Source organism: Bos mutus, chromosome 13 (assembly GCF_027580195.1).
Source record: "Bos mutus isolate GX-2022 chromosome 13, NWIPB_WYAK_1.1, whole genome shotgun sequence".
NCBI lineage: Eukaryota > Metazoa > Chordata > Mammalia > Artiodactyla > Bovidae > Bos > Bos mutus.
In genome coordinates this window covers 4,561,134-4,587,643 of record NC_091629.1, presented here as the reverse complement: position 1 = coordinate 4,587,643, position 26,510 = coordinate 4,561,134, and the positions used below count along the sequence as shown (strand labels likewise).

The 26,510-nt window shown below is 40.4% G+C and overlaps 1 protein-coding gene across 3 annotated transcripts in view; it reads left to right on the top strand.

Moving 5' to 3' along the window:
• TAF3 (TATA-box binding protein associated factor 3) overlaps positions 1–26,510 on the top strand; it is a 122,683-nt gene that overhangs the window by 32,608 nt on the left and 63,565 nt on the right. Inside the window, exon 2 of one of the 3 annotated variants that reach the window (XM_070380904.1) lies at positions 21,020–21,133. The exons of the other annotated variants lie outside the window; for them this stretch is intronic. The gene's annotated coding sequence lies outside the window, so the exon portion shown is untranslated. The remainder of the gene's footprint in view (positions 1–21,019; positions 21,134–26,510) is intronic. 3 annotated transcript variants of the gene reach the window in all.

The following is a 26,510-nucleotide window of genomic DNA, read 5'->3' as shown; positions in this document are numbered from 1 at the left end:
GCTACTGGAAGTTTAAAGGTCAGGGGTACGGTCTTGCACAGCTCTGAACGGGGGGGAGGTTTGGTGTGTTAGTCACAGCAAAGAGTTGGATTTTTATTATATTGTTTGACAAGTGAAATATTCTGAAATAAAATAATAGGAAATGTCAGTTCAGCAGAAGGAGTAAAAACAGCAGTAGCACAGCTAGCGTGATGGAGGAGTGGAGGCGTGCAACATGGTAGTTAAAACCATAAGCTTTGTAGGCACCCAGTCTTGGGTTCAAATTCTAGAGCAGATCTTCATAGCCATTTCACTGGATGAGTTGCTTTAGTGTTCCAAGTCTCATTTCCTCATATGTGAAATACACATCACAAATAGTTCCTACCTCACGGGAAGTGGAGAAGAGGAAATGATGTAGTCTGTGTAAAGGTCTTAGTGCCCCGTCTTCTGGGCCCTAGACAGTACTGAGTAATCAACAGTAATGTAGTTAATAATCACTATAATTTTGTTATCTGTTTACTCATAATCCATAGTGTTAGTCGCTCAGTCGTGTCCAACTCTATGTGATCCCATGGACTCTAGTCCGCCAGGCTCCTCTGTCCGTGGAATTCTCTAGGCGAGAATACTGGAGCGGGTAGCCATTCCCTTCTCCTGAGGATATTCCCAACTCAGGGGTCAAACCCAGGTCTCCTGCATCTCAGGCAGATTCTTTACCTTTTGAACTACCATGGAAGCCATAATAATAAAATCCATAAAGAAAGTATTAATATTCTTATTTTGCAGATGAAAAATAAACTTTGAGAACTTTAAGAAATTGTCCTAAGATCACACAGTTAGGAAATGCAGAGGTAGGATTTAAATCGAAGAAGATCTGAGTTCAGTATTCATGCGTTTCAATCTTAACCCCGTATCATCTTCTGTAAAGATCCTTCCAAGATTAGAATTCAGAGCACTGGTTTTAGAGTATAAACCAGCACATCATAGAATGACTCCCCTATTTTGTTGGTTAATCTGAAGATTTCACACACTACTCTAATGTCCTACTTGTATTTTAAAAATAAAAACTTTATTATATAAGAAAGACACTAATTTTAGAAAAAATTTAAAATCCACATAAGAAAAAGAGGCATCACTTACAGTCACATTTCGTGGTGGGAGCTGCCTGGCTTTCCCCCCGGCGTGTGTATATGTGTGTAGTCCTTCCTGGCTCCTTTTTTCCCAGGGTAGGATCGCACCATGTGTCCTGAGTTCTGTTTGGTTTCCCTCCCACTCTCTTACTTTATTAAGCACGTCTTTCCGTGTCTGTGGCTGTATTCTGGTGGCAGCTGACATTTTTGCAGTATTGCCCTGTATAGGTGTGCCATCAGTCCTTGTGGTAACCCTTCTGTTGTTTAGGATTTTTCACCATCTTAACAGTGCTTTCAGGAACATCTTTGGTCACATATCTTATCTGCACTTTCTAATAATTTCCTGAAGACAAATTTCTAGAGCAGCATCCCTGGATCAATTAAAGGATTGCCACACTTTTAAGGATACATGTTCCAAATTGCCCTCCAGCGAGGTAACCCCAGTGTCTCCTCTTAGCACGGGTCTGCTTCTTCCCTGTCATGTGGCCTCCATCGTGGGAGTTACTTTTGCTCTTTGCCAGAGTGGTGAAAAATGGCTGTATCTTACATGCCTTTGATTAACAGTGGCTGTGTTTATGACGTGTTTGTCTTCTTTTCATCGTAAATTGCCTCTTTTTATCCGTGCCTGACTTCTGAGTTTTAGTCAGCTCAAAGAAATAATTTTCAGGAATTTAAATTCTTGGGTAGACAGTGTTTGACTCCACTTTACAAATGTTTAAATTTAGGGATTTCATATGCACATCCTTTTTTCTTTTTTAAAGATCATGGGGAAAAATGGCAGATGGTCTGTAGTATTATACACATAGTAATACAGGTATCAGAAAAGGGCAACTTGCTCTTTTCTCCTGCATGTTAAATGAGGCATAACTTTGAACTCAGGAGTAGGAACTGTAAAACTCTGATCCCAGAAATGATCGACTGGGTCCTTTCCTTTTTGTAATCCATAACTCTTTCACTGTACTGCTGTGCTTTAAGGACAGACAGTTCTGACTCTTTCAGGAAGTATATCCTTAAAAAAAAATCCTCAGATCCTTCAGGATATACTCCATTTTCACATCTAATGTAAGTCTCTGCTGCTTTCATAATTATTTCTGTTTCTTCTTTTCCAATGGTCAGTTTGAATACAGTTTCTTTCCTAATTGAACATACTTCCTGGTAGTTGATTATAAAAGCGATGCTTGTAAAGTAAATTGTAGTTTTTCTGTTGATGACCATTATAAAATTCAAAATTAACTGCTGCTGAGACATGCGGGTCTTTTGTTGAAGAAGAGTCAGGATGGTAACTGGTTAAACCACCAACCAAACCCTTTTCACTTGGAGTTTTAATCCCTGTCCAGCAGCAGAACTTGACACATTTCTGCCTTTTCCTCCTTTCCTCCAAGTCTGTTTCTTGGACCTCTCAACAACCCTCCCTGCTGCCCCCACCAAAAGCTTTACCACCACCTGCCAGTTTCCTGAGTGTAGCTGCCTCGTTCTGACCCTGCCTGTGTCCCGTCCCACTGCTGGCCCAATTTAAGTTGCTGAAAGACTGTATCCTGGGCATCACCTTTCTTGAAGCTCAGAGTTTCGTGTTATATAAAACAAGTCAGTTTCCTATATGGTTAGAAGTTCTTGCTTTAACTGCCTTTTTTTTTTTTTTTTTAATCCACCATTAGTTTCCACAACTTAGATTGTATGTGTCTGTGATGGAAATAAGCTGTTTAAAAGGAAAGACAATAGGAAAGCTTCTTCAGTTCTAGACACAAGGGATAGTTTATTTCTGCTAGAGATTAAAGTTGTAATATTAATATACTTAGGCAAGTTGAATGTGCTTGTCCTTAAACTTTATTTTTTAAGGTTTTCTATCTTCCAAATGTAAGATTTGGAAAATCTCACATCTTGTAAAATCTAAGATTCAAAAATTTTAAAGAACCGTGTAACTTTAAGTCTCATAATCTGGTTTCTTGGAAATCAGATTTCATACATGGTTGAGTTTTTACTTCAAACACAAGAACTGTAATAGTAACGATATTTTGTTATTGAGAGCCGTGTGCTAAGTAAACATAGATTGTTAATTGTTGCTGAAACCAAGGGTATTCTTACAGAAACAGTAGCTGGTTAAAAGAAATAACTATAAGAAATAAATATTTTCTGACTATAAGTTTATTACAAATAACTTATAAGTTTATGACAAATAAGTATTACAAATAACTACTGCTATCTTGATATTATGACATTTTATCCTTGATGGACAGAGTTAGGTAAAATTTATACAGTTAATGAGTGAAAATTTAGTTTCTTTTACTAAATATACAAGTTTTACATTAAGAAATATTATTTATGAATGATCCAAATATTTTGTTTTGTTTTTTACTTTTATTTGGCTATGCTGGGTCTTACTTCCCCCGGCATGTGGAATCTAGTTCCCTGACCAGGGGTTGAACCCAGGCCCCCTACACTGGGAGAGCAGTCTTAACCACTGGATCAACAGAGAAGTCCCCACATATTTTTAATATTTATTCATCATTTAAAAAAAAATTGTCTTTTACTCAGATGGTATCGTTGTAAACCATACTTCTTAAATTTAGTTATTTTAAAACTCTAAATCTCATTAAGAAGCTTTTAAAATATAAAGTTAAATATTGATGTGTCACAAATAGAACTTATTTATGTTAAAGCAGCAAAATTTTCAGGAATCAGTCTGTTCTCGTATGGCTTTAGTTTTTGAATAAAATGTTTTTTTCTTTGCAAAGTTCAGCACATACCAGTAGAGGGCACTGTTGTACTGCAGTAGAAGTGTTTTATTGATTCACTAACTCCCCCATCTGCTTTTGCAGTTTGGAAAGTGTTTTTAAAAGCAATGTTCTCTGTGTAATTAAAATCAGTTCCCTGTATAATTAGCAATGGAGCCTTATTCTTTGTGGCAGAGTTTGTGGATGGTGGTTTTTTTTTTTTTTAAAGTCTGTACTGTTCTATAAGCCAGTGCCAAAAACTGTCGCCTATTAAAACACAGAAAGTTGTATTGTGGTTTATCAGCACCAAGCAATATTGTAGATGGAAATATATAAAATCACAGTGTTGTATTTAGGTGCTCGGAGCAAATTGTTCGATAGGGAACGTTTAAAATTCCTGGTTCTGTCTTGAGAAATAGCAGAGTTAATGTGCCATAGTAATAATGTCTTAGGTTCAGGTGCTCTGAATAATAATAGAGGACAAGGAATTCTTGCAGGGTTTTAAAAAATGTATCAGCATTACTGTACTGCTTTAGGAAACCACTGATCTACTTAGCCAATTCTCTATGTAATTTCTTTTTCGTTCCTCCTTAAAATTAAACACTATTGATGTAGATATTTAGCTGGTAAAATAGTGAATATTAAAGCACAATTAAAGTTACTCCTCTCTTTCTTAAAGGAACATAAATGTTACATAAAATGACAGTAAGTATGCATTTGCTGCCTGGCAGCCTATGGGGGCAGAGAGGTTAGAGGAAACCCAAGACTAAATTTGAAGTTGTGTCAGGGCTGTGATTCATAAAATCATAATTTATCCATAAATCCTAAAGTTGCTTAAAAAGGGACCTTATTTGAAATCAAATTATAGATTACTAGTGGTATATTTTTCAGGAACTTAAAAAAGTAGTACAAATTTCATGTGCTTGAAATTAATTTCATTCTATACTTTAATGTTTGTAAAAGGAAAGTATTTGAGGATTAGAAATCTTAACGGTTTAGTTTAAGTCTCTAATTGGCAGCCATGTGATATTCTGGAATTAACTAGCATTTTTTTCAAGAAGTTTTTTTGTATTTTTTTAAGCTTTATGTAATACTCTAGTTAAGGGTAATCGACTGTTGAAATTGTGTTTAATCTCAAAACAGGCTTCTATTTTAAAAGGTGAAAAAGGACTTGCATTGGCTTACTTTGTGTATCACAGACTTTGAAAAACTGAATAGGTGATTTAATGTTGACTTAGGCATTCACCCTGACAGTAAAATTGCAGGAGTAAAATTTGAGAGAGGAGGAAGATGGTTGAGGGGAGCTACCACTGTAATTAAAAAAAAATTAGAAATACATTTTATTCATTGGTCACTGCATTAGAATTTTAGAATATTTTGGTGGACTTGGAATCAAGTGTGAGCTGAAAATTGAAATGCACCTTGACCAGGCTCTCTGTCATTTCCCCTAAATTTCTGTGACATCATAGAAGTCGGCGGAGGAGGACTTTGTAGTTTTCTCCCGTCCTGCCATCAGGCCCAAGCTCTGTGCTTTAGGTGCGTCATAAGGCAGACTGGACCAGGTATTTTGAAAGAGCAGTCACATGACGGAAGAATGTATAGAGACTGTACTAGATTCTTGCTAGGAAACGAAAATATGTCAAGTCAGTTAAAGAAAGTAACTCAGTGCTTAATTATTCGTAGATACAGAGCTATTGTTTTCTCATTTCTTAGGACCACAGTGAGAGTAAAGCAAGTTTGCATTTTGTGGAAGCGTTTGTATGGCGCGCTCGCAGCTCCGGTATCCTCTCGGTAACGATTATTGCTGTGTTTTCCCCCAGAGAGGCCATCACAGGTTTTAGTCGAGGCTATTTGTATTCAGCAAGGTCAAGATAAGTTTTATCTCTCCAGATAAGTCAAGAGCATTAGGATCGATATGTAATAGTAAAATGCTCTGAAAATATTATTGCCAAGCTCTTAATGAATTTTTAAAGCTTGTGAGCTTGTCATATAAAATATACCTCTTACTATTTTTATTTATTTGTATGGAGCTCAGGAGTACAATTAATTTTATAGGCATTTTAAAGAAAAGAAACTGAGAACAGATTAATGTTTTTAGAAATCCTTAATTGCCCTACATTTAAACCTGTACTGATGATGTTTTAGAGGCTAGTTGTTTTTTTTTTTAAGAAATGCAAAAGAATAAATATTACAATCCATTTATAAACTATGAGTATTAATTGGGTTTACCTGTTAAGATAATCGTTTTTATGAAGTTATATGTACCTTACCTCTGGGCTTTCCTATATACATCAGAAGTCTGGTTGCTTGGTGATAGGGAAAAAAAACCTTACCTTATCAAGAGGTGATGGTATTTCATGATTTTGACACTTCTTTTCACACCTAGATATGAGCTCACATGTTGAAAGACAAAAAGTATTATGTTTTCTGTGTTACTCGGAGGAATAGTTTTATGTCATGTGTTCATGAATATATTAGAAAATGTAGGCTCTAAAAAGGATATGTTTTGTCTTGATGCTTTTTTCAATTACTTTTCTGTGGAAACAGCACCACAGTGTTAGGAGAAATGCTGGTTGAGGTAGTTTTCTTCCAAGGTGCAGATTTCTCAAAAATTCCCCCCAGATTGCTTGCCTACAAATGCCCGATAACTGCTGAGGCCACACCTGCCAAAGAAGCTGTATAGACCGGGCTCTGGTTCCTCTTCCTCGTCAGTAACTGCCTGGGTTTCATAGGCTGGAATTACGCCGTCCCTGCTCGTGTTTATATTTCTTAGTTCTCCAAAATGCACTGTTTTTCCTTTAGCCCTCAATTAAAGGTACAGATTTGTAAGTATTCCTTGTTTTAAATGACGCTTGCTTATCTGAGCCGTTAATTGAAATAAGGAGACTGAAAACAGTCTTCCTGCTGGTTTTAGGTATTATTTATCCATCGGTATTTACACGGTAGTAAATAAAAAACGCTGCTGCTGTCATAATCGGCCCCTCTTCCCTTTTCCCCCTTCTCCGTACTTCACACACTGTTTATTTATTTAACCATTTAAATTGAAGGTAATATAAACATCTGGCACCGTTTCTGGAAACTGTAACCGTTTTCTTTGAAAGTTCCTATAAATGATGGTCTTGGAGCTTCATGTGTATTAATCTCTCTAATATAGGTCTACATTTCCACCTACTTAGCCATTTCTCTTTCTGGCTGAAGAATGACACGTTTCCATCAACGGTAGGTCGATTTATATTATTGCTGGCTGATGCAGATTGTGTTATAACAGAGAGAAGACCCAGCCGAGCGGAGGGAGCTTTGGCCATCTCCACCGAGGGCTCGGTTGGAGGCTCAGTGGAACCAGGACACTGCTGGTGTTCCAGCTGGGGGTGGGGGCGGGGGCGGCCATGTGAAATAGAAGTTGACGGTCTCTTCAACAGTTACCTTTGTAGGGTGGTCCGAATGCATTATTAACAAAGTCAGAGCCTTAAGAAATAGAACAATGGTCCTTTTTAAATATATCTAATTTAGTGAATTTGCCCACTCTCCCCCCACCTCTGGTGTCTAATTACTCCAAACAGAACAGAGAAAAGAAGAAATCCTTATCTACTGGCAGAAAAGTACACTGCAAAAAGCACAGGTTTTTACTTCTCTTCGTGGAGAACCTGTGTGAATTCTGCTTTAATCAGGAGGCAGTAAAAGCAAACTTGGTTTTAAAAGCAAATAAATTCCCCTCCCCCATAGGACTGTTTTAGGGACAGAATATAGTCAAACTCCAAACAAGCAATAGTAATCTCCTGTTCCTCTTAAACTTTCAAATCTGTATTTACAAATAGAAAGCATTCTTTCTTTCCCTTCCTTCTTATTTATGGTTTGTGTCTTCTGTATCACAAGGGAAACCCCTAATGACTAAAAGGTAAATGTTACACGTGTATAAGTTAGTTGGGGAAATGATTGATAGTTTTCTTTTCTTTGTTCCCTTATAGTCAAAACATAGAAAATATCAATAAGAGAAAGAGGATACTGTTGCTCAGGGTTAATTTTCCAAAATAATGTAAAGATTGTTACCAAAAAAATGTGCCTTACCTGCAATGTTCAGGGGTCTGCATGTTCCTGACTGTGGACTTCGTCGTCTCTAAATTTAATCATAAACTGTCATCTAGAGTTATTTTACTTTTGAATGAAAGGGGTATTTTAAAGTGCAGATCACTCTGGGAAAGTTTTCCTGTTGGTTTCGTAAGGATTGTGTTTGAAGGAACAGCTTGTTTATGGTCACGGTCGCCTCTGAAGTGCTGTTGCCAGAAGTGCGTTAATTGTGCCCATGGGAGAGAGAAGCCAGCGAGGTCTCACACGTCCCTGTGTGGGGGGGCTGGGCACGAGGTCATGGGCATTATTAACTGTTACGTCACGTTCTGTGCAGTTTTAATTAGCTCATTTGTAAATATCAATGTATTGTCTTAAAAGTCATAGAGCCTGTTGGTTACTTTCTTTACTTTGGAAATATAGAGCCAAAATCGGTTATTTTACTGAAATCTTATCCACATTTTAACTTTTCTGCCACCTATTCGGAGAAGGCAATGGCACCCCACTCCAGCACTCTTGCCTGGAGAATCCCATGGACGGAGGAGCCTGTTAGGCTGCAGTCCATGGGGTCGATAGGAGTCGGACTTTCACTTTTCACTCTCATGCATTGGAGAGAGAAATGGCAACCCACTCTAGTGTTCTTGCCTGGAGAATCCCAGGGATGGGGAGCCTGGTGGGCTGCCGTCTGTGGGGTCGCACAGAGTCGGACACGACTGAAGTGACTCAGCAGCAGCAGCAGCCACCTATTAAAACTATTTTTCTCACCTCCTTCTTAGATGTTTAAACTTCAGAGTGTACCTAGTTCTTCCTCCAGACTTTTTCTAGTGCTAGAAATAGGACAGTGTAGCTCACCTATCACTTCTGCTTTGGCTTGCTTCCTTTATCTTTAGCAAATCTAAATAAAACTGTCACCCTGATTTTCAAATCTCTCTTTGAACCTCCTTTACCCAAATTGCTCACTTTCCTATCTGCTCACTGTGTTTTGTTTTGTTTTTTTTTATGGAGACTCCACATCTGATGTTTATTTTCTCCTTTTTTGCTATTTTTTTTTTTTACAGTTTACTGCTTGTTATTCCCTTTTTGTAACTGCAAACTTTGCTGAGAATCTTGTAGAAAAATGAGAAAATTGTCAGTCTTTAAGAGTCTTTAGGAATAATTAATACTGAATTTATAAACTTGTTAAAGACACCTGAATTTGTAACTTTAGAATTCATCAGTAGGGATTGAGTGGGTAGTAAGGGTATAGATATCTAGGAGGTCTTTTTCTTTTTTTTCCACCTTGGAATGTTTTTTACATGATTAATTTCTTGGTTTAAAAAACTTTCAGTACAGTTGGTAGACACACTTACTAGCCCAGAATTGTCAGCAAAAGTTTTTAAGTTGGAATGTCTTGCTCCGTTCTTTAGACACATAGAAAAAAATTAAACTACTTGTTTACTTAATTCCTAAATATTCAGAATATGAGTGAGAATACAATACTATACCATAATGTGTTATTCAGTTCAGTTCAGTCCCTCAGTCGTGTCCGACTCTTTGCAACCCCATGAATCGCAGCATGCCAGGCCTCCCTGTCCATCAGCAACTCTCGGAGTCCACCCAAACCCGTGTCCATTGAGTTGGTGATGCCATCCAACCATCTCATCCTCTGTTGTCCCCTTCTCCTCAATCTTTATTAGAATTTTCAAATACTCTTTTAATTAAAAAATAGAAATATATTTCATTTATTCTTATTATCTTACAGTGAAAGTGTCTAAGAATCGTAGAGCTGAAGAGACTCTGAGATTATAGTCCTTCAATGTAAGAAAATAAGGTGGTTCAGGCCCATAGTAATGAAGTCTTGAAAGCTAGTGACAAATAGAGATAATAGAATGAGGTTTCTTGGTTCTTATTTCACTTTTTAAAACTACATGATAAATTCAGTGTCCCTCTCTCCCCTTCAGGTGCCTCTTGTACACCGGGTATGTTGTTTGAGAAGGGACTAGCTAGAGAGGTAGTTCCCACAGTGTGCTGACAATTCAAATATGAAATATATCTGAGCTAATGTTTCTGTCATGTCACAGTTTCCCTTCAGTGACTTTTACTGTACTTTCCACTGTGGCATTTATTCAGTAGACATGCATGCATACTATGTGCCACTGGACTGCAGGATGGTAGGTCCCAGGTATCATGCTTCTGACTTTCCCAGGCTATCTGTTATTCTAAAACATTCCTTTTAAAAAGAACGTAAGACATTTCATCTTGTGGATGTACCCAGGAGCAGATCTTGGTTTTGTGAAGCACAGGGCTTCTACAACTCTAGGAGTCTTCTATAAGAAAGTAATATAAAATAACAAATACAAAAAAGCAGATTCGAAGTCCTCCTGGCAGGGAATGGATAAATATAGTGTGGAATATTATATAGCAATGAAAAGGATCTCTAACTACACACAGTGTAGAAAGCTCTCTCAAGCAGAGAGTCAGTGAAAGAAGCCAGACCAAACCCAGCACTGCTTCTGCTCTTAGGAGAGTGTGTGGTGGTGCCTCGTGGAGGCTGGGGGGAACTGAAGCGTAGGACGCTGGTCATGCCCTTCTCTTGATCTGAGTGTTGTGAAAATCCATCAAGCCATATGCTGTAATATATGTATTTTGTGTATGCTTATTATATTTTAATAAAAAGTTTTAAAAAATTAGATACAGAAGCCTTAAAGTGAAAGTGAAGTCCGACTCTTTGTGACCCCATGAACTGTAGCCTACCGGGGTCTTCTGTCCATGGGATTTTCCAGGCAAGAATACTGGAGTGGGCTGCCATTTCCTTCTCCAGGGGACCTTCCCGACCCCAGGGATCGAACCCAGGTCTTCCACATTGAGGGAAGATTCTTTACCATCTGAGCCACCAGAGAAGCCCTTAGAAGCCTTAGTGGAACCCCAAATATTTTTATATACAGATTGATTAGAAAATACTTATTTGGCGATAAAGCTTGAACTTTACATCTTTTATATCAGATATTTGTTTATACATTTCATAAATAAAAAGAACAAGACAACGCCCAGTTTCTAGAGAGGTCTTTCAAAGCATTACAGACTAACAACTGGGTGTTTAAATGTAAATGAAAAACTTATCCTCAAGGAAGCATTTCAGGGTCAAGTTGGCAGAGAGATGAGATACGGATGAGATACGGCAGAAGGAACTCTGACATGGGCGCCTTAGGCTTGAGTTCTAGTTCGGGCTTTAAATCTAATTCACTGTGTAACTCCTCTGCCCTAGTTGACTACTTTTTTTGTTTGTTTTTAACTACAGAACAGCATTTTGTGATTCTTAAGCAGAAATACCATCACTAGGGACTGTATATATTAGATGTTGATAGTCTTTCCTATGGGCTGTTCCTGTAACTTAACAGGTGTGCCATAGGTTGAATAATGGAAAGAAATAGTGAGGTCAGTTGAACAGCCATCGATTGGGTAATTACAGTGTGCTCAAAACTGGAAATCAAGCAGGTCGATTAATCCCCAAGTTTTCACAGACACAGCTGTTTCCTAAAGCGGTTGTTTTTCAGTCACTAAGTCATGTCCAACTGTTGTGACCCCATGGACTGCAGCACGCCAGGCTTCCCTATCCTTCACCGTCTCCTGGAGTTTGCTCAAACTCATTGAGTCGATCCATTGAGTCAGCGATGCTATCCTACCATCTCATCCTCTGTTGCCCCCTTCTCTTGCCCTCAATTTCTCCCAGCAGATCCTAAAGTCGTGGGTGCATTATATATTTTACTGGGTTTCAGGGAAGCAATTAAACATTTAAAGGTGTTTTTGTATTCAGCTTTTGAAAAATTAGATACAGTTGGCGTTGTGCAGAGATCTACTTACTGGAGCTTGTCAACCAACCATTTGTCTCAGCGTGTTGCGTTTGATGGTTTTTCTGGTCCAACACGTGCATCACACTTAACCACATGTCAGTGCCAGGCACACTGCATAGCCCTTGCTCTAAGAAATTCACAGTCTTGTGATAGGATCTGACACATCTAATCCATCTACTTCATTTTGTAATAGAAGAAATAATATTATTAAGAGACAGAAAAAAATCTTCAGAAGCAAGAAAATGAGAGTAAGAAGTTTGGTCTTTGCATGGTACCATTAAAGATGGTACCTAAAGATGGTAGAAAGCCTTTGAAATGATTTAGGGGAAAAAGATTGTAACCACAGGGAAAGGCACGTAGGTTTGAGGGGTGAAAAATACCCGGGGCATAGACTGTGCCTCAGTGTAAGGAGGAATTGTCTAACAGGTACAGTTGTCTGAAGAGGCAGTGGTTCATATCCCAGGCTGGTAGGAGGAGCAGGGGGCCACTGTTGGGTCCAGGAACTGCCCAAGAGAGCACTTGAGGTTCTTGCAAAAATATTAAGCAGCAGCTGGTTCAATATGTGAGATGATTTTGTTTTACTTTCTACTTGGAGATCATTTCAGACTTACAGAAACTTGTAAGAACAACACAAAGAATCCCTTGTATTCTTCACTTATATTCCTAAAACATTAACATCTTAGCTCATTTACTCCATCATTCTATTTGTGTGTATATATACAAACACACACATACACGTTTTCTTTTGTCTTTTCCTAAACCATTTGAAAGTAGGGTGCCAACAAGATGCCCTTTTACCAGTAAATATTTTGGTGTGTATTTCCTAAAAAAAGAGGGGGTTTCTGATACGTAACCACAATTCAGTCATCAGAATCCGGAAATTAACATTGATATAATGATATCATCTGATTTATAGGCCATATGTTCAAATTATATCACTTGTCCCAGCACTATCCCCTGTAGCAAAACAAAAGGAGAATGTGTGGTCCAGCATCCAGTTAGGAATCACGGTTTCCTTATGAGGTTCCAGTGATGTGTTTTTGTCCAGAATCCCATGGAAGTAGTGCTGTGTTCTTCTTGTGGGCCGTGTGAAGAGCCCAGCAGTATTGATTCCATTTTGATTTTCCAGGTCTCTCCACTGTCAAGTTATTAATTTTTTCTCTGTTGTTGCTAACACTCTTGTGGGGAGATGCTTTGAGATGATGCAGATATTCTATCCACCACTTCTAGTGCCCACTGATGATTTTCACCCGGACCAGTTATTACCATCAGAGTTGCTGGGTGGTAAATTTCTAATCCATCCTTCTACATTTATTAGTTGGCATTCTATGCTAAGGGAGATTTTTCCTTCTTTCCCACTTATTTATTCATGTATTTATATCAGTGTACACTTGTGAATTTCTATTTTAGTCAGTGGTTATTTGTTTTGGTGCTTAAATCTTCCTTGGTTTGGCCCATGCAAGCCCCTCAAGCTGCCTTGGTGTTCTTTAATATGTTCCCATCATTCTCGGAGGACTTCCCTCATAGCTCAGTTGGTAAAGAATCTGCCTGCAATGCAGGAGACCTGGGTTCAATTCTTGGGTCGGGAAGATCCCCTGGAGGAGGAAATGGCAACCCTCTCCAGTATTCTTGCCTGGAAAATTCCATGGACAGAGGAGCCTGGTGGGCTACAGTCCATGGGGTGGCAAAGAGTCAGATGCAACTGAGTGACTTAGCACAGCTATATGAAAAACAGTCCTCCTAACTAGATTTCAATTTTTATTCACAATTACTTCACTTGTTTAATATTTCGTTTGAAGGTATATAGTCAAGAGTTTGTGTTCAGAAGTTCTTTGGAGGGGCTGGAGGGTTATTGCTTAGCAGCCACGGGGAGGCTCTTTGAGCTTCATGGGCGCTGCCCCTAGTGGTTGTATTTGATGACCTGTCATCGGGCTTTTAGCTTTGAAGAATCCTTTCTAGGCCAGATCTTCTGCGTGTTGGCGCTTTGGGACAAGTCAGCCACTTTCCATGCGACCAACCGTCCTTCCCACCCGACGCTGTCCGCTTCCCTCCCCAGATCCTGGGGTCTTGGCGTCACCTGGAGCTCTGGTCTCTCTTCTGTTTCTCAAGTGGATTCTTTTCTTTCTCTTGCCTCTTTCCTTTATCACAACCTTCCATAGAATCCTGTTAATTTTTGTTTTATCCTGAAAATAAATATTTCCTCACCATATGTCATAACCAAAGAAAAGTGTGGGCTTGGCACTTGGAGAGGTCTACGAGAATCCTGACCTGGCCCCTCAGTAGCTGGATGACTCTCTCAACCCCTGTGAACTTGTTTCCTTATCAGCAAGATGAGGGTCATCGGGTCTCACGGGGTGGCCATAAAAGCGAAACGAGGCCTCACATCTCCACTGTAGCACACAGCAGACAGCCAGTAAGTGTTCATCCCCATTTTACTCCCAGTATTCTCTGTACTTCCAACACTTAACAGCCTGCTCTCTGCTCTCAGGTAACTTCTGTCAGTCTTAAACAGGAAGCGAAACTTGCATTCCTGACATGAATAGGAAGATAATATACAGACCGGAGTCATCTCACATTGAAATTATTTTAAATACCTTCTTTAGGAGTATCTTTAAATTTTGCCTGAAACGTTCTCTTTCGTGTCAGGAAGACAAGCTGGTGGAGGAAATGGTAAGGGGAACAGGGTCTAAAGCCGTTTCTGGACAGCTCCCGCTGTGAAGGGGGTGCTGGAAAAATGAAGGTCCCCTGGGACGTGCTGTCCTGTGTCAGGCAGTGCAGCTCCGAGGCCGGCGTGGAACTGCACTTACAAATTGTGGCGGGTGTGGAGAGAACTTTTTGTGATCGCACAGAGTCAAGAAAGGCTTTCTCTTCATGGTGAAAAGACTGCGTGTATAGCTCTTCTTCCTCTTCCCGTCTCTCTCTTTTCTTTTTTCTTTCCCCACTTCTGCTGCTCATACGGAAAGGAAGCAGGAGGATCAAAGAGCAGAGCAGATGAAAATGCAACCTAAGACTTTTCCTGGCGATGACTGTGAACTGTTTAGGAAGATGAATTGACTGCCTGGGACTGAAACAGATAAGAACCCTGGGAGTGTTTTGATGCTGAATCATCTGAAGCCTGAGAAGAAACCTCAAGAAAGGCTTTTCAGTCCACCCTAGAATTGGGGGTGATAAACGCAGAGTTAAGGATTAGAGAGGAAGATACCTGATTGTACCTTTAGGTTATTAAGATTCTTTGTAATTTTAATTGGCCATTTAAAACAGAATGCCAGAGGAAATGATTGAGTTGAAAACAGAGCGTTGAAGTCTTTCATGCAAGCTCTCGGCCAGTGGTTCCAGCTCCATTCCACAGAGCAACAATAGAATAACTTGGGGAGCTTTTTAAACTAGAGGTTTCTAGGCCCCCGAGTCCCTATTGTAGAATGCCCCTGCTGTCGCGGTGAACTGGCCCACCTGGCCAGCGTTGGGTCCATTGCTCTGCATCTCATCACCTCGTGTTTCCAGCTCCTTCTCACCCTGCTTCCCCTGCCTGCAGACACGCTCAGATCTCTTCCATTTTAAGACAGACATTTAAAGCCCTTCTTTAACTTCCTCCAGGCCAAGGAGCACACCCTTTCTTTCTGGGTCTCCCCACATGTCCATGCTTCAAGGGCCACCATCTTCTATCTCATTCCCCTGGTAGATGCCTGTGGGGTCCTCTGACTTTTTTTTTCACTGTTCTCATCACCTCTCTCTCTTGAATTCTTATCAGTTCCGCCTCCTCAACATTAAGTCCACATTCCTCTCTGACCCCAAGGGCCCAGTTCTGATTTCGCAGTTACCCTTCCTGCTTCCTCTGTCCACCATACTGGGCCTGAGCAGTATTTCTGTAACAGAGATCTAGTTGCTGCTCTACTTACAGTTCTTCAGATTATTTTGCCTTCCTGATAAAAATCACAGGCTTGTCCACGGCAGGTAGGACCAGCCTCGCTCTCTGCACCCCTCCTCTGCCCTTTACTTGCCAGCCTGCAATGCTCGGGGGTCTCTCACCTTGCCCGCCTTGGTTTCTTCTGCTTCAGAGACCTCCTCCTCTGCCTATCTGCCTGCTGAACTTCTATATCCTTTTTAGGATTTAACCCCTTTCAAGTTCTCTTTGACCTCTCCTTGCTGGCCAGGCCTTGGCTGGGAGCGGGGAGCATCCCGTCCCCGTGTCTGTGCTGGTCCCTTATCGCTTGCAAGCGAGCTTCTGTGTCTGTGCTCCTGGTCCCAGCTGAGCCTAGAGAAGCTCTTATCAGACCTCAGTTGGTCAGTTCATCACAGAAAAGAAGTCAAAGCGGAGAATTGTTTAAAAGACAAGATTGACACGTGAGAACCTTAGCACTCGATATTCAGCTGAGACATATAAATGTCCCTCCACCTGTCTCTCTCAGTGGGGGTCAAGGCTCATCGACTGTTGGTTTTCTGGTTGGAATTTAACATGTCTTTTTGTGCATCAGACCCCCTCTGGTACATCATCTGTGATCTCCACTGTCACTTTCTTTAAACTGAAGTTAGAACTTTTAAAACTTACAAAGTAATCTGTGTAGAATCCATCTAGATTTTTAACTTCTAATCCTTCCAGTTTATTTTTTAAATCTCTGCCCGCACTTAAATCAACAGACATTTCCCCTCCAGTGGTGAGTCTATATTGAGTCTTTCTGAACCATTTTGATTTAATTTTCATTAGAAACAAGTCACTTTTTTGCATTCATATCTCCTTGGTTAATATTTAATTAAGTAACCTAGCTGCAATAACAAGTATAACTGGCAGGCACTAGTTTGAGAACAGCACAACTGATTTTGATAAACACATAGGTCAGCTAGTGGGGCTAATATTTGTAAATATTGTAAGTGACTGGTGGAGAGTAGCTCCAGGCTTTACTCGCTGCGTGCTCTCTGCAGAGTGGGAGTGTCATCGGATACAGTTTAGAGAAAAAAATGAAGAGCATTAGTTAATCTAGTGAGTCACTTAAATGAAGGTTGAAGACTTTTGATATGGATGGAGTGATCTTTCTTTGGTTGGTTGCTGGTCATAATTTGTGCTTTTTTAGCCGCTTTTATGGTTTTGCCTATTTTGATACATGGGAGTAATTTTTTGAATGAATTTTAAGCTTTCATTATTTATTTATTTATTATTTGTACCCCAAGTTATTTTCAGCCAAGATCGGAAGATGCTTATTGTAAAAGACACAGATACAGATTACATTTTGTATACGTAACGATTAAAAAATCAGCAAATTATATCAATTTCAAAAAACTTAGTATAAGTTTAGTTATTTCTGATTATCTGTGAGCTAACTGCCCCGTGCTGTGAACTAACCAGTAAATGTATTGAAAGGCATTGTTGATTCTTATGGTATACTACTTACAGAAGTAGTTAGAAAAACAATTTTTTTCCCCTAAAAATAGCAGTAAGCTTAAAAAAATATTTTCTTCCCCTCTTTTTTTCCTCTTCACCCTCTTCTCTGTATTTTTGTTAGAAAGTTTTCTCCTTAAGATATTTGATTATGGTATATGGCAGCTAATTCAAGCATCTGTTTATCACTGCCTGGCTAGACTGAATGTAAAATTTCAATTGAATTACCTCCCAAGAGGGCTTTGAGCTCTTAGGGTAAAACACATCATTTTCTCTTTTCTCCCTGGGGACTGTCAGCAGAAAGAATTCATCTAAATAGTTTACATGCATTTTGAAAATGTTGTATCTGCTGGACTTAGCTCTGTTGTTTGTGGAACATTGCCAATATAAATGGAATAGCTACTTTGCTTGTTAACTCAAGCACAATGGTGTTATGTGGTCTTACAGTATGCGTATAAATTGTAACAGTGAATGACTTTTGCTGATAGTTAATTTATAACCAATTTTCATATTAACAAAGAGATTTTCATCTTTTAACAACTTAATTTCAAAACCTGGATGTTTAATCATTCAGTCATTAAATATTTATTAAGCAATTTCCATGTATACAACTTTATTTATTAACAAAATTCAGATATACATTGTAAATGCTTATTTTGTCCCTTTTCTCTGGAAGAGTTTTGGGTTTTCTGTGGACCTTAATGTATTTTGTAAGGGCTTGCTTGGCTAAGAACTAATTAATTGAGCTGAACTAAATATATCAATAATCAAATTCAGCGTATTCTGTCTGTAAGCATCTGTAGTACAGACAGTGTGTATCAGCTCCTGAGTTTTCAACTTGGACTTTTCACTCATTTTTCAGATACCACTTTTATAAGAAAACACCGTTAATTTTCTTTTCTTTATTCTGCTGCTGCTGCTAAGTTGCTTCAGTCGTGTCCGACTCTGTGCGACCCCATAGGCGGCAGCCCACCAGGCTCCCCTGTCCCTGGGATTCTCCAGGCAAGAACACTGGAGTGGGTTGCCATTTCCTTCTCCAGTGCACAGAAGTGAAAAGTGAAAGTGAAGTCACCCAGCCGTGTCTGACTCCCAGCGACCCCATGGACTGCAGCCTACCAGGCTCCTCCATCCATGGGACTCTTTTCTTTATTCTATTTTGATTGCAAAAAATTTACAAATATAAGATGAAAAAGGCAGAAGAAAACTTAATTGCTTTAGTTTTTCTTTAGCTACAATAAAAAGTGATGTTTTTTTAAAAGCAGCACAAAATATTTCATAATTTTTAAAACTATGTTAAAATATTAAATCTTGCTGCTGCTGCTGCTAAGTCGCTTCAGTCGTGTCTGACTCTGTGCGACCCCATAGACGGCAGACCACCAGGCTCCTCTGTCCATGGGATTCTCCAGGCAAGAACACTGGAGTGGGTTGCCATTTCTTCCTCCAATGCATGAAAGTGAAAAGTCAAAGTGAAGTCGCTCAGTCCTGTCCGACTTAGCAACCCCGTGGACTGCAGCCTACCAGGCTCCTCCGTCCATGGGATTTTCCAGGCAAGAGTACTGGAGTGGGGTGCCACTGCCTTCTCCGTATTAAATCTTAACATGGTAAAATAGAATATATTGTCAGATTATTAAAACAAAAAACTTTTCACCTGTAATTATCAGTTCTGCTATAAAATTTAGGTTCTTTTGAGAAGAATCCCAACAGCCTGTGTGTCTGTTGGGTGATCCTTTGGTTGGTCAGTTACCCATCTTTTCTTTGAAACGTCTAAGAAGCTAAAATGGAAATATAACTTCATTATATTATTTTAATATATTAAATTTTATTTTATGAATAGGCTTTAAAATACGGTCTTGGAGCACTTGAGATGTATATTGAGAAAGTTACTAATTACTTTCAGAGAAAACCATCAAGGCCTAAATTACAGAAAGAAAGTTTTGTTGCTTAACACTGAAGGTGGCTCAGATGGTAAAGAATCTGCCTGCAATGCAGGAGACTCGACCCCTGGGCCAGGAAGATTCCCCTGGAGAAGGAAATGACAACCCACTCCAGTGTTCTTGCCTGGAGAATCCCATGGACAGAGGAACCTGGTGGACTACAGGCCATAGGGTCACAAAGAGTCAGACACGACTGAGTGATTAATCCTTCACTTCCATGGGGAGAAGTGTTTTATCTATAGCTTTGAATTTGTCACTTGAAGGGTCTGTGCTCTTTAAGACCTGATAAACCTGAGAAGCAGGGAGGAGCCACGTGGTGTGTGGGCTGCTGCAGGCTGTCCTGTGAGGTGACCCATCAGAACCCCTGCAGAGCCAGGACCTGGCTTTACTAGACCGAACTTTCACCTTCTCAGGTACCTTCCTCTGTGCTTTGGTATCTCATCTGGCTTTTGTGCCTCAGCTGCTTGTTTCCCTTCATATCATTGATTGCATTTGTCACTTCTTTCTCACTCCCGTGGCCACTTCTTTCCTGGTCATCTTCTGCTCCAGTTGCTGCCATTTCCTTCTCATCGATGCCCTGACTTCCAGCATCAGATCCAGCCTATCTGATGTGTGTATACAAGGTTATCTCCACCTCCTCCTCGTCCAGCTTCGGCTTCCTACCTCTCTTTTGCCCAGGTCAACTTTTTATCAGATAGTGTTACTCCTTAATAGGAGTTTTCTTATATAAATTCATTCTCATAATTAAAATATCACCTCTTTTAATATTTCTGTATACGCCATATCTCTTTAATCATCCTTCTCAAAGGAACCCTTGAAGAAAAACAGAAGAAAGCAAGGGTTAGTCTTCCTCTATCTGTAACTGAATGCTATTGCCAGCAGAGTAGGTACTAAGCTCAAAATACATATCTTCTCTCCAGCCATAATCTCCTCGCCTGTATTACCAAAGGAATTGCACAGTTAATTTTACTAGGCCTAAAATCATCCTTTCCCTTTTCCATTTTTATGTTGTCTTGTAAACTCTCAATTGATGATTAGCTGTTCTAATGAAGGCAGTGAAATGCAATCCACAGCTGTGATTACTCTCGATATTTGACTTGGGAATGTTGCATATCTCACAAACTTCTTCTTCACCTAACCAATATACACTGTTCAGTGTTATAAATAGTGTCCCTACTGTCCTTAGAGGCCTTAGCCCTCAAGGAATGTATTTGATCATAAGAGCAAAGAAGAAGAAAACAGCCACAGAGGTAGAAAATGGTAGAAAAGTAGAAAATGACAAGACAGAAAAACAAAAACAACCAGGTCGTTGTTGCCTGTGTGTTGCATCTCAGTGCTGCCTGGTGTTGGATGTGGGAGAAGAGGTGTCCTGTCTCCCTAGCAGGAGCGGTGTGCTGGTCCCTGGATGGGCCGTGAACACTGAACTCGTGGCCGTGGAGACACGGTTTGCTGTTGGTCAGTGTTTTACAGTGGAGTTCATTTCTTGGAAACCTGTTTTCTATTCATTTATTCAGTCAGTTAATGTTTATTGAGCCTAATGAGCGTCCCTTGGACAGTAAGGAGATCAAACCAATCAATCCTAAAGGAAATCAACCCTGAATATTCACTGGAAGGACTGGTGCTGAAGCTCTAATACTTTGGCCATCTGATGCAAAGATTCGACTCTCTGGAAAAGACCCTGAAGCTGGGAAAGATTGAGGGCAGGAGGAGGAGGGGACAGACGATGAGATGGTTGGATGGCATCACCGATTCAATGGACAGGAGTTTGAGCAAACTCTGGGAGATAGCGGAGGACAGAGGAGCCTGGTGTACTGCAGTCCGTGGGGTCCGAAAGAGTCAGACACAACTCAGCGGCTGAACAACAGCAACAATTAGTATCAGTTCAGTTCAGTCGCTCAGTATAAATATGTCAAATTAATCTATGATTTTAATACCTTTGGTGGGGGCAGGAGAATTGGATATGGACAAAAATGAATCCCTCTTTAATTTTTCCATCTTGATTCAGAGATTCTGCCTTTGACTGTTCAGTCATGAGTGTTGATCTTGCTTCGACTATCAAGCTCAGTTTTTCATCACAGAGGACCAGGTTACAGCGTGGTTCCTTTCTAAGCCAACAAAGGTAAATGTCTGTTCCATGTGCAGTAGTGTGCTAATGCTGGGGAGCCAGACCGGAGGGGCAGTCTGTGGCCTCAGGATGCTCCCCAGTTCTGCTGATGTTGAACACTAAGAAACAGAGAGAAAAAATGGAGGGAGAACTAGACATCCATGGTAGGAACATGCTCTGGGCTGTAATGTTAAGTAAAAATAGTGTGCAAACTCTTTAGTATGATTTCAGTTAAATACGTGTAGAAAATAGTAAAAGAAAATGAAAACCCTAATTGTATTAACAGTGATCGTCCCCCTGCCGGCAGATTGTGGAATTTTAGTTATTCTATTTTAAACTTTTTATTTTGTATAGGAGTGTAGCTGTTTAACAATGTTGTGATAGTTTCACGAGGACAGCTAAGGCACCGAGCCATACATATTCGTAGATCCATTCTCCCCTAAGCTCCCCTCCCATCCAGGCTGCCACATAACACTGAGCAGAGTTCCACGTGCTGCACAAGAGGTCCTTGTTGGTTATACATTTTAAAGATAGGAGTGTGTACATGTCCATCCCAAACTCCCTAACTATCCTTTCCCTCCATCCCTTCCCACTCCCCAGCAGCCATAAGCTCATTCTAGTAAGTCTGTGATTCTGTTTCTGTTTGTAGGTAAGGTCATTTGTATCATGTCTTTTTAGATGGAGTTTTGGTAACCTTAAAAGAAAAGTACCTATAATTAGGGTTGCCTTTTCCATTCATTTTCTTCAATTGACATAAAAACTAGCATCTACTTACATCACTGCTTCTTTGTTTGCCTCCCCATTAATTGTCTGTTGGAATATTTTGGAGAGGAGTAGATAGTATTTGCATAATGGTGTTAAGTTTATCCTTGTTTCATCACTAAGTTGTTCCTACTCTTTTTGACCCTATGTACTGTAGCCCACCAGGCTCCTCTGTCCATGGGGATTCTCCAGGCAAGAATACTGGAGTGGGTTGCCATTTCCTTCTCAGGGGATCTTCCCGACCCAGGAATCTGACCCATATCTCCTGCGTGGGCAGACAGATTCTTTACTCCTGAGCCATGGGGGATGCCAGAGTAAAAAATCCACTGATAGGGTAACTTGGCTAATCATCTCTGCACTCTTTTTAGCCACTTCTTCCTGTTCCCCCCATTATTTCTAATGGCTAAAGTAAGCCTTCTAAGCTTTAAAAGGAAAAAAAAAAAAAAGCCCAGAAAACATGAAGAGTCCAATAGCTTCATATACAGGTGTTGATGGATTACACTTTTAATAGAGGTTTTTGTCTCACAGTCATGTGAGTGACGAAATACCTAGAATACTGCATCATTTCTAGGGGTTTTGATTGATTTGGGGAGCTAGGGTGTTACAGATAAGATGGATGACTGTTTTATATGCAACCACCCGGATGGCTGAACAGCAAGGTGGTCAGCCAACTGCTCTTGTGTGACTCTCAAGAGGAACCAGGAAACAGGCACAAATATTACAGCACTGGCACCTGAAAACGTGTGCTGTGTCCGCTGAGATTCCGTCTCAGAAAATAGACGCTTATGAAATGGTTCAGGTCCTTGGAGTTACTACAACAGAAAAAGATTTTTGTAGAAATGGTCACGCATAGGATGTATTTAAGAAGCAGTGACCCCAATTTTTAGGGAGATTTCATAGGAAAAGTACATCTACTTGTCGTAGGGTCTTGTTTGTTTTTAACTTATTCTGTTTTTACAGAAGTTCTTTTTTTCTTCAGAATTAATATTAACAAAAAAAAAGATTTTGATTGGGAGCATGTGAATTTTATCTTCAGTTAGGAAGAAATCATAATTTTTTAAATCACAGCAAATTCATCACAAAATAATTCACATTTAGGATGCCCTGTTAATCTTTAAAATGATTTCTTAAAGTCATGCTTCATAAAGTAGTAGTGTATATAAATATTTATAATTTCTTTCAGCAGGCTTATGGAAACTTTCCAGATGTTCACTTTTTTTTTTTTTTTTTAAGACCCAGACCAATCATCCCCAAATGAATTTTTGGCTTGCACATTTAAAGTTACTAAGATTGTTACATTTGATTATAATTTACTTAAGAATGCCTCATATTCTAAAACTTGTTTTCTTTATGGGGATTTACTTAGGCGTGTACTGTCAGTGATATTATTAAAGCTATTTGTAGTGGAGTCTGAATACTACACCAAATGTATAGCCTTAAGGTAAAGGAGAAAAAATACTAGAAGACGCAAAATTTTGAAACGAAACCATCCTTGGAGTGTTGCCACACTGATGCATAGTCCATGCCACAAAAGTGAGAAGTCTGTTTGAGTGAAGTTAATTACCCACGGGGTGCATGTTGGTCACTCTTTAAAATTCTTATAAAAACAAAGAAATTAATTATCCAGCATAAAAAACGAGCCATACTCTTTCTGGCAAACATTCAATTAACTTTTTAGTGCTTGCTACTTAATGTTGTTTTTGACCAGCCAACCATTGAGAACGACTTTCCTTTGAAATCGGGCTTGAGTGGAAAACAGTGTTGCGAGTAGCTGTTCAGATGGCGGGTATCACTGGCTCGTCAGCTTCTTTCCCATAATCTGTGCATTCAGGGGCTACGGTTATATGTTAGCTTCACTGTGCCGTGTGCCTGGAGCCCAGTTATTTTGAGTGTTTAGTGTCTAACAGAGTTAACCTGTCAGATCTATTGGGAATAATCAGAAAAATTCCTAAATTAGTATTTCATATTAGAACATTCCAAACATGTCATAGCATGAAAAAATTTTCCACCTGATCAACTAAGGCTGGTAACAGTTACATTAATTTTTTTTTTTTGGAAAGTAAGTACTTGCATTGCCTTTCTTCTTTTGTCTAATTCCTCTTTCCACTCAACTCTCCTTCACCTTTTCCTTCCGAAGTTACTGTTTCAGTGTCTTGTCTTTAATTTGCATATTGGGTGGTAACATTCCTCTCTATCACAGGCACATAACCCAGAGGTAGAACACACACAACATCTAATAATGCCCATGTTTAAAGAGAGCAGACCTGGTTCAGTCGATATCCTTTCTGACAGAGCTGTCAGAGACAAGTTTAACCACAGCTACATGATTCCTGGTCAATGGGAGAACTTGATGTTTGCCCATTAAAATTACCACTCTGAAGCTCCCTTCTCCTTTCAGAGGTAAACTTTGAAAAAACCAGTAAAATGTTGAAGGATTTAGGAAGGTGGCTGTTTTGGGAAAACCTAAAGATTTCTGCTGCGTTGCTGTTGATTTGCCGTGTGGAACCAGGGTGGCACCGATGAGGACATCGTATTCTTCTGTTGATCTCTTGTAGCTGTTTGCACCTCCAGCCTGACAGCGTGTTTCAGATCTGACACTGCTCATGTGCCATCCAGCCTTTCTGCGCCTCTGGGCTTTTCTCCCATGCATCTTGGGCTAGAATTTAGGTGACTGTCTCTGGGCAGAAAAGTGCTCCTTGGGCCAACCGTCTTAGCCTTCTGTAGACTCGAATAGCTTGAGTAGCTGTTCGGAGTCTTTGTGCTCCGAACCCAGGCTCTGGCACACGGGGGTACCAGTGCATGTGAAAGCTCTGGGGATAAAGCAGTGGGAGGCGTGTCCACATCTCTGGCTGTTGTGCTGTCGCCTTAGTGCTCGGGACACCAGGAGGCCCAGGGTCCTTCCGAGGTCTGTTGCTGGGACCCCATTTAGAGGACAGTTACCATGTTCCTGAGATTGCCTGAATCCAGCGCTTCAGAGTGTGTGTGTACATCTCTGCTGGCAAGTGAGGTGATGTCAGGTGACAAATGAATGTTTAGGTTTATTTTTTGTATTTTAACGTATACTACAAAAATAGTAGTATTGCCATTCTTCCCTGGAGAAGGAAATGGCAACCCACTCCAGTGTTATTGCCTGGAGAATCTCATGGACGGAGGAGCCTGGTAGGCTACAGTCCACAGGGTCGCAAAGAGTCAGACACGACTGAGCGACTTCGCTTCACTTCACAAGAATATAATTAACACAGGATTGGGTGATTTCACAGGTGTTATTGTTTATAACAAGGATAAAATGGGTACATAAGTTCGGGCACTACTGGTAAAGAATCCTCCTGCCAATGCAGGAGACGTGAGAGATGCAGGTTCCACCCCTGGGTCAGAAGATCTGCTGAAGAAGGGAATGACAACCCACTCACTCCAGTATTCTTGCCTGGAGAGTCCCGTGGATAGAAGAGCCTGGTAGGTTACAGTCCGTGGGGTCACAAAGAGTCGGACACAGCTGAGCACACACACAAGTCAAACATTAGCCAAATTTTGAGAGAAATAAAGGGATAGTAATTCACGTGTCATACCAATACTACAGAAGAATTAAAAAGGTAATGTACAAGTACCAGAAGTTTGGGAAATACTGACTCAGCTGAACCACAGGTAAAAAGAAAAAATGAAATGGTTTTCCCCAAGTCAGGTGGACAGTTTGTAGTATAACTCTGTAGTGTCTTATCCTGTGTGTTGGCTTTTATGAACTGATTGTGCCTCAGGGGGGAATGCAGTGAGCTCCTGGAGCTGCCTACTGTCTTCCAGAGCTCCTGTTTGAGGCAGCTGCCAGGTCTCCCTCTGCCTCTCTGCAGGGAGGGAATTCTGCTTTTCTGCTCCCCACACTTGCTCCATGTGGTTGGATTTTGCTTTGCTTTATGTTTTAAAATCAGAAAATAAATAGCAGTCAGCCTAACTCCTAGCTGGGAAGGAAACCCTGTGAGTATCTTTCTTCTACCAACTCCGTTTCCTTTTCCAGAATATTCAGCAGGTTAATTATTTATGTGAGTTTGGGTATACGGGTGGGTTGTATTAGTGTTTTCTAACTTTGGGGATCATAGAATATTTTTTTTAGAACCTAGGACCTTGAGTTTATCATTGACTTGTTTTCTAAAAGGGTTGAAAGTCTACATTAGAAAAAAAACACATATCAAATTGTATTCATTAAAAGCTGCAGTCATAAAAAGGCCAAGTAAACAGTGGCTTAAATAAGACAGGAGTTCAGTCTCCCCCACTCCCAGCGTGGCTCATCTAGGCCCACAGGACAGCTGTCTTCCCCGAAATCCTTGGAGAACTTGGGTTCTTGCCACCGTGTCACTGGGTCATCTCCTAGAAGAAGTGCCCCAGTCCACAAGGCAGGGGAAGCTGGGTCACTGCCCTCTGGGTGTCCCCGAGTCCAGCGGGGCTGCTTTAACTCGGCAGTGACCCTGACGGTACCACCCAGCCATTCACACCACTCAGCCCTCCCCTCCACCCGGCTTCCCCAGAGGTTGCGAGGTGGCATCTCCAGCTGGACCACTGCAGGTGCCCGGGAGGAAGGTGAGAATGAAGTTGTAAGGGACAATTAGAGCTGTTCCACATGCATCCTTTTAATACATTTATC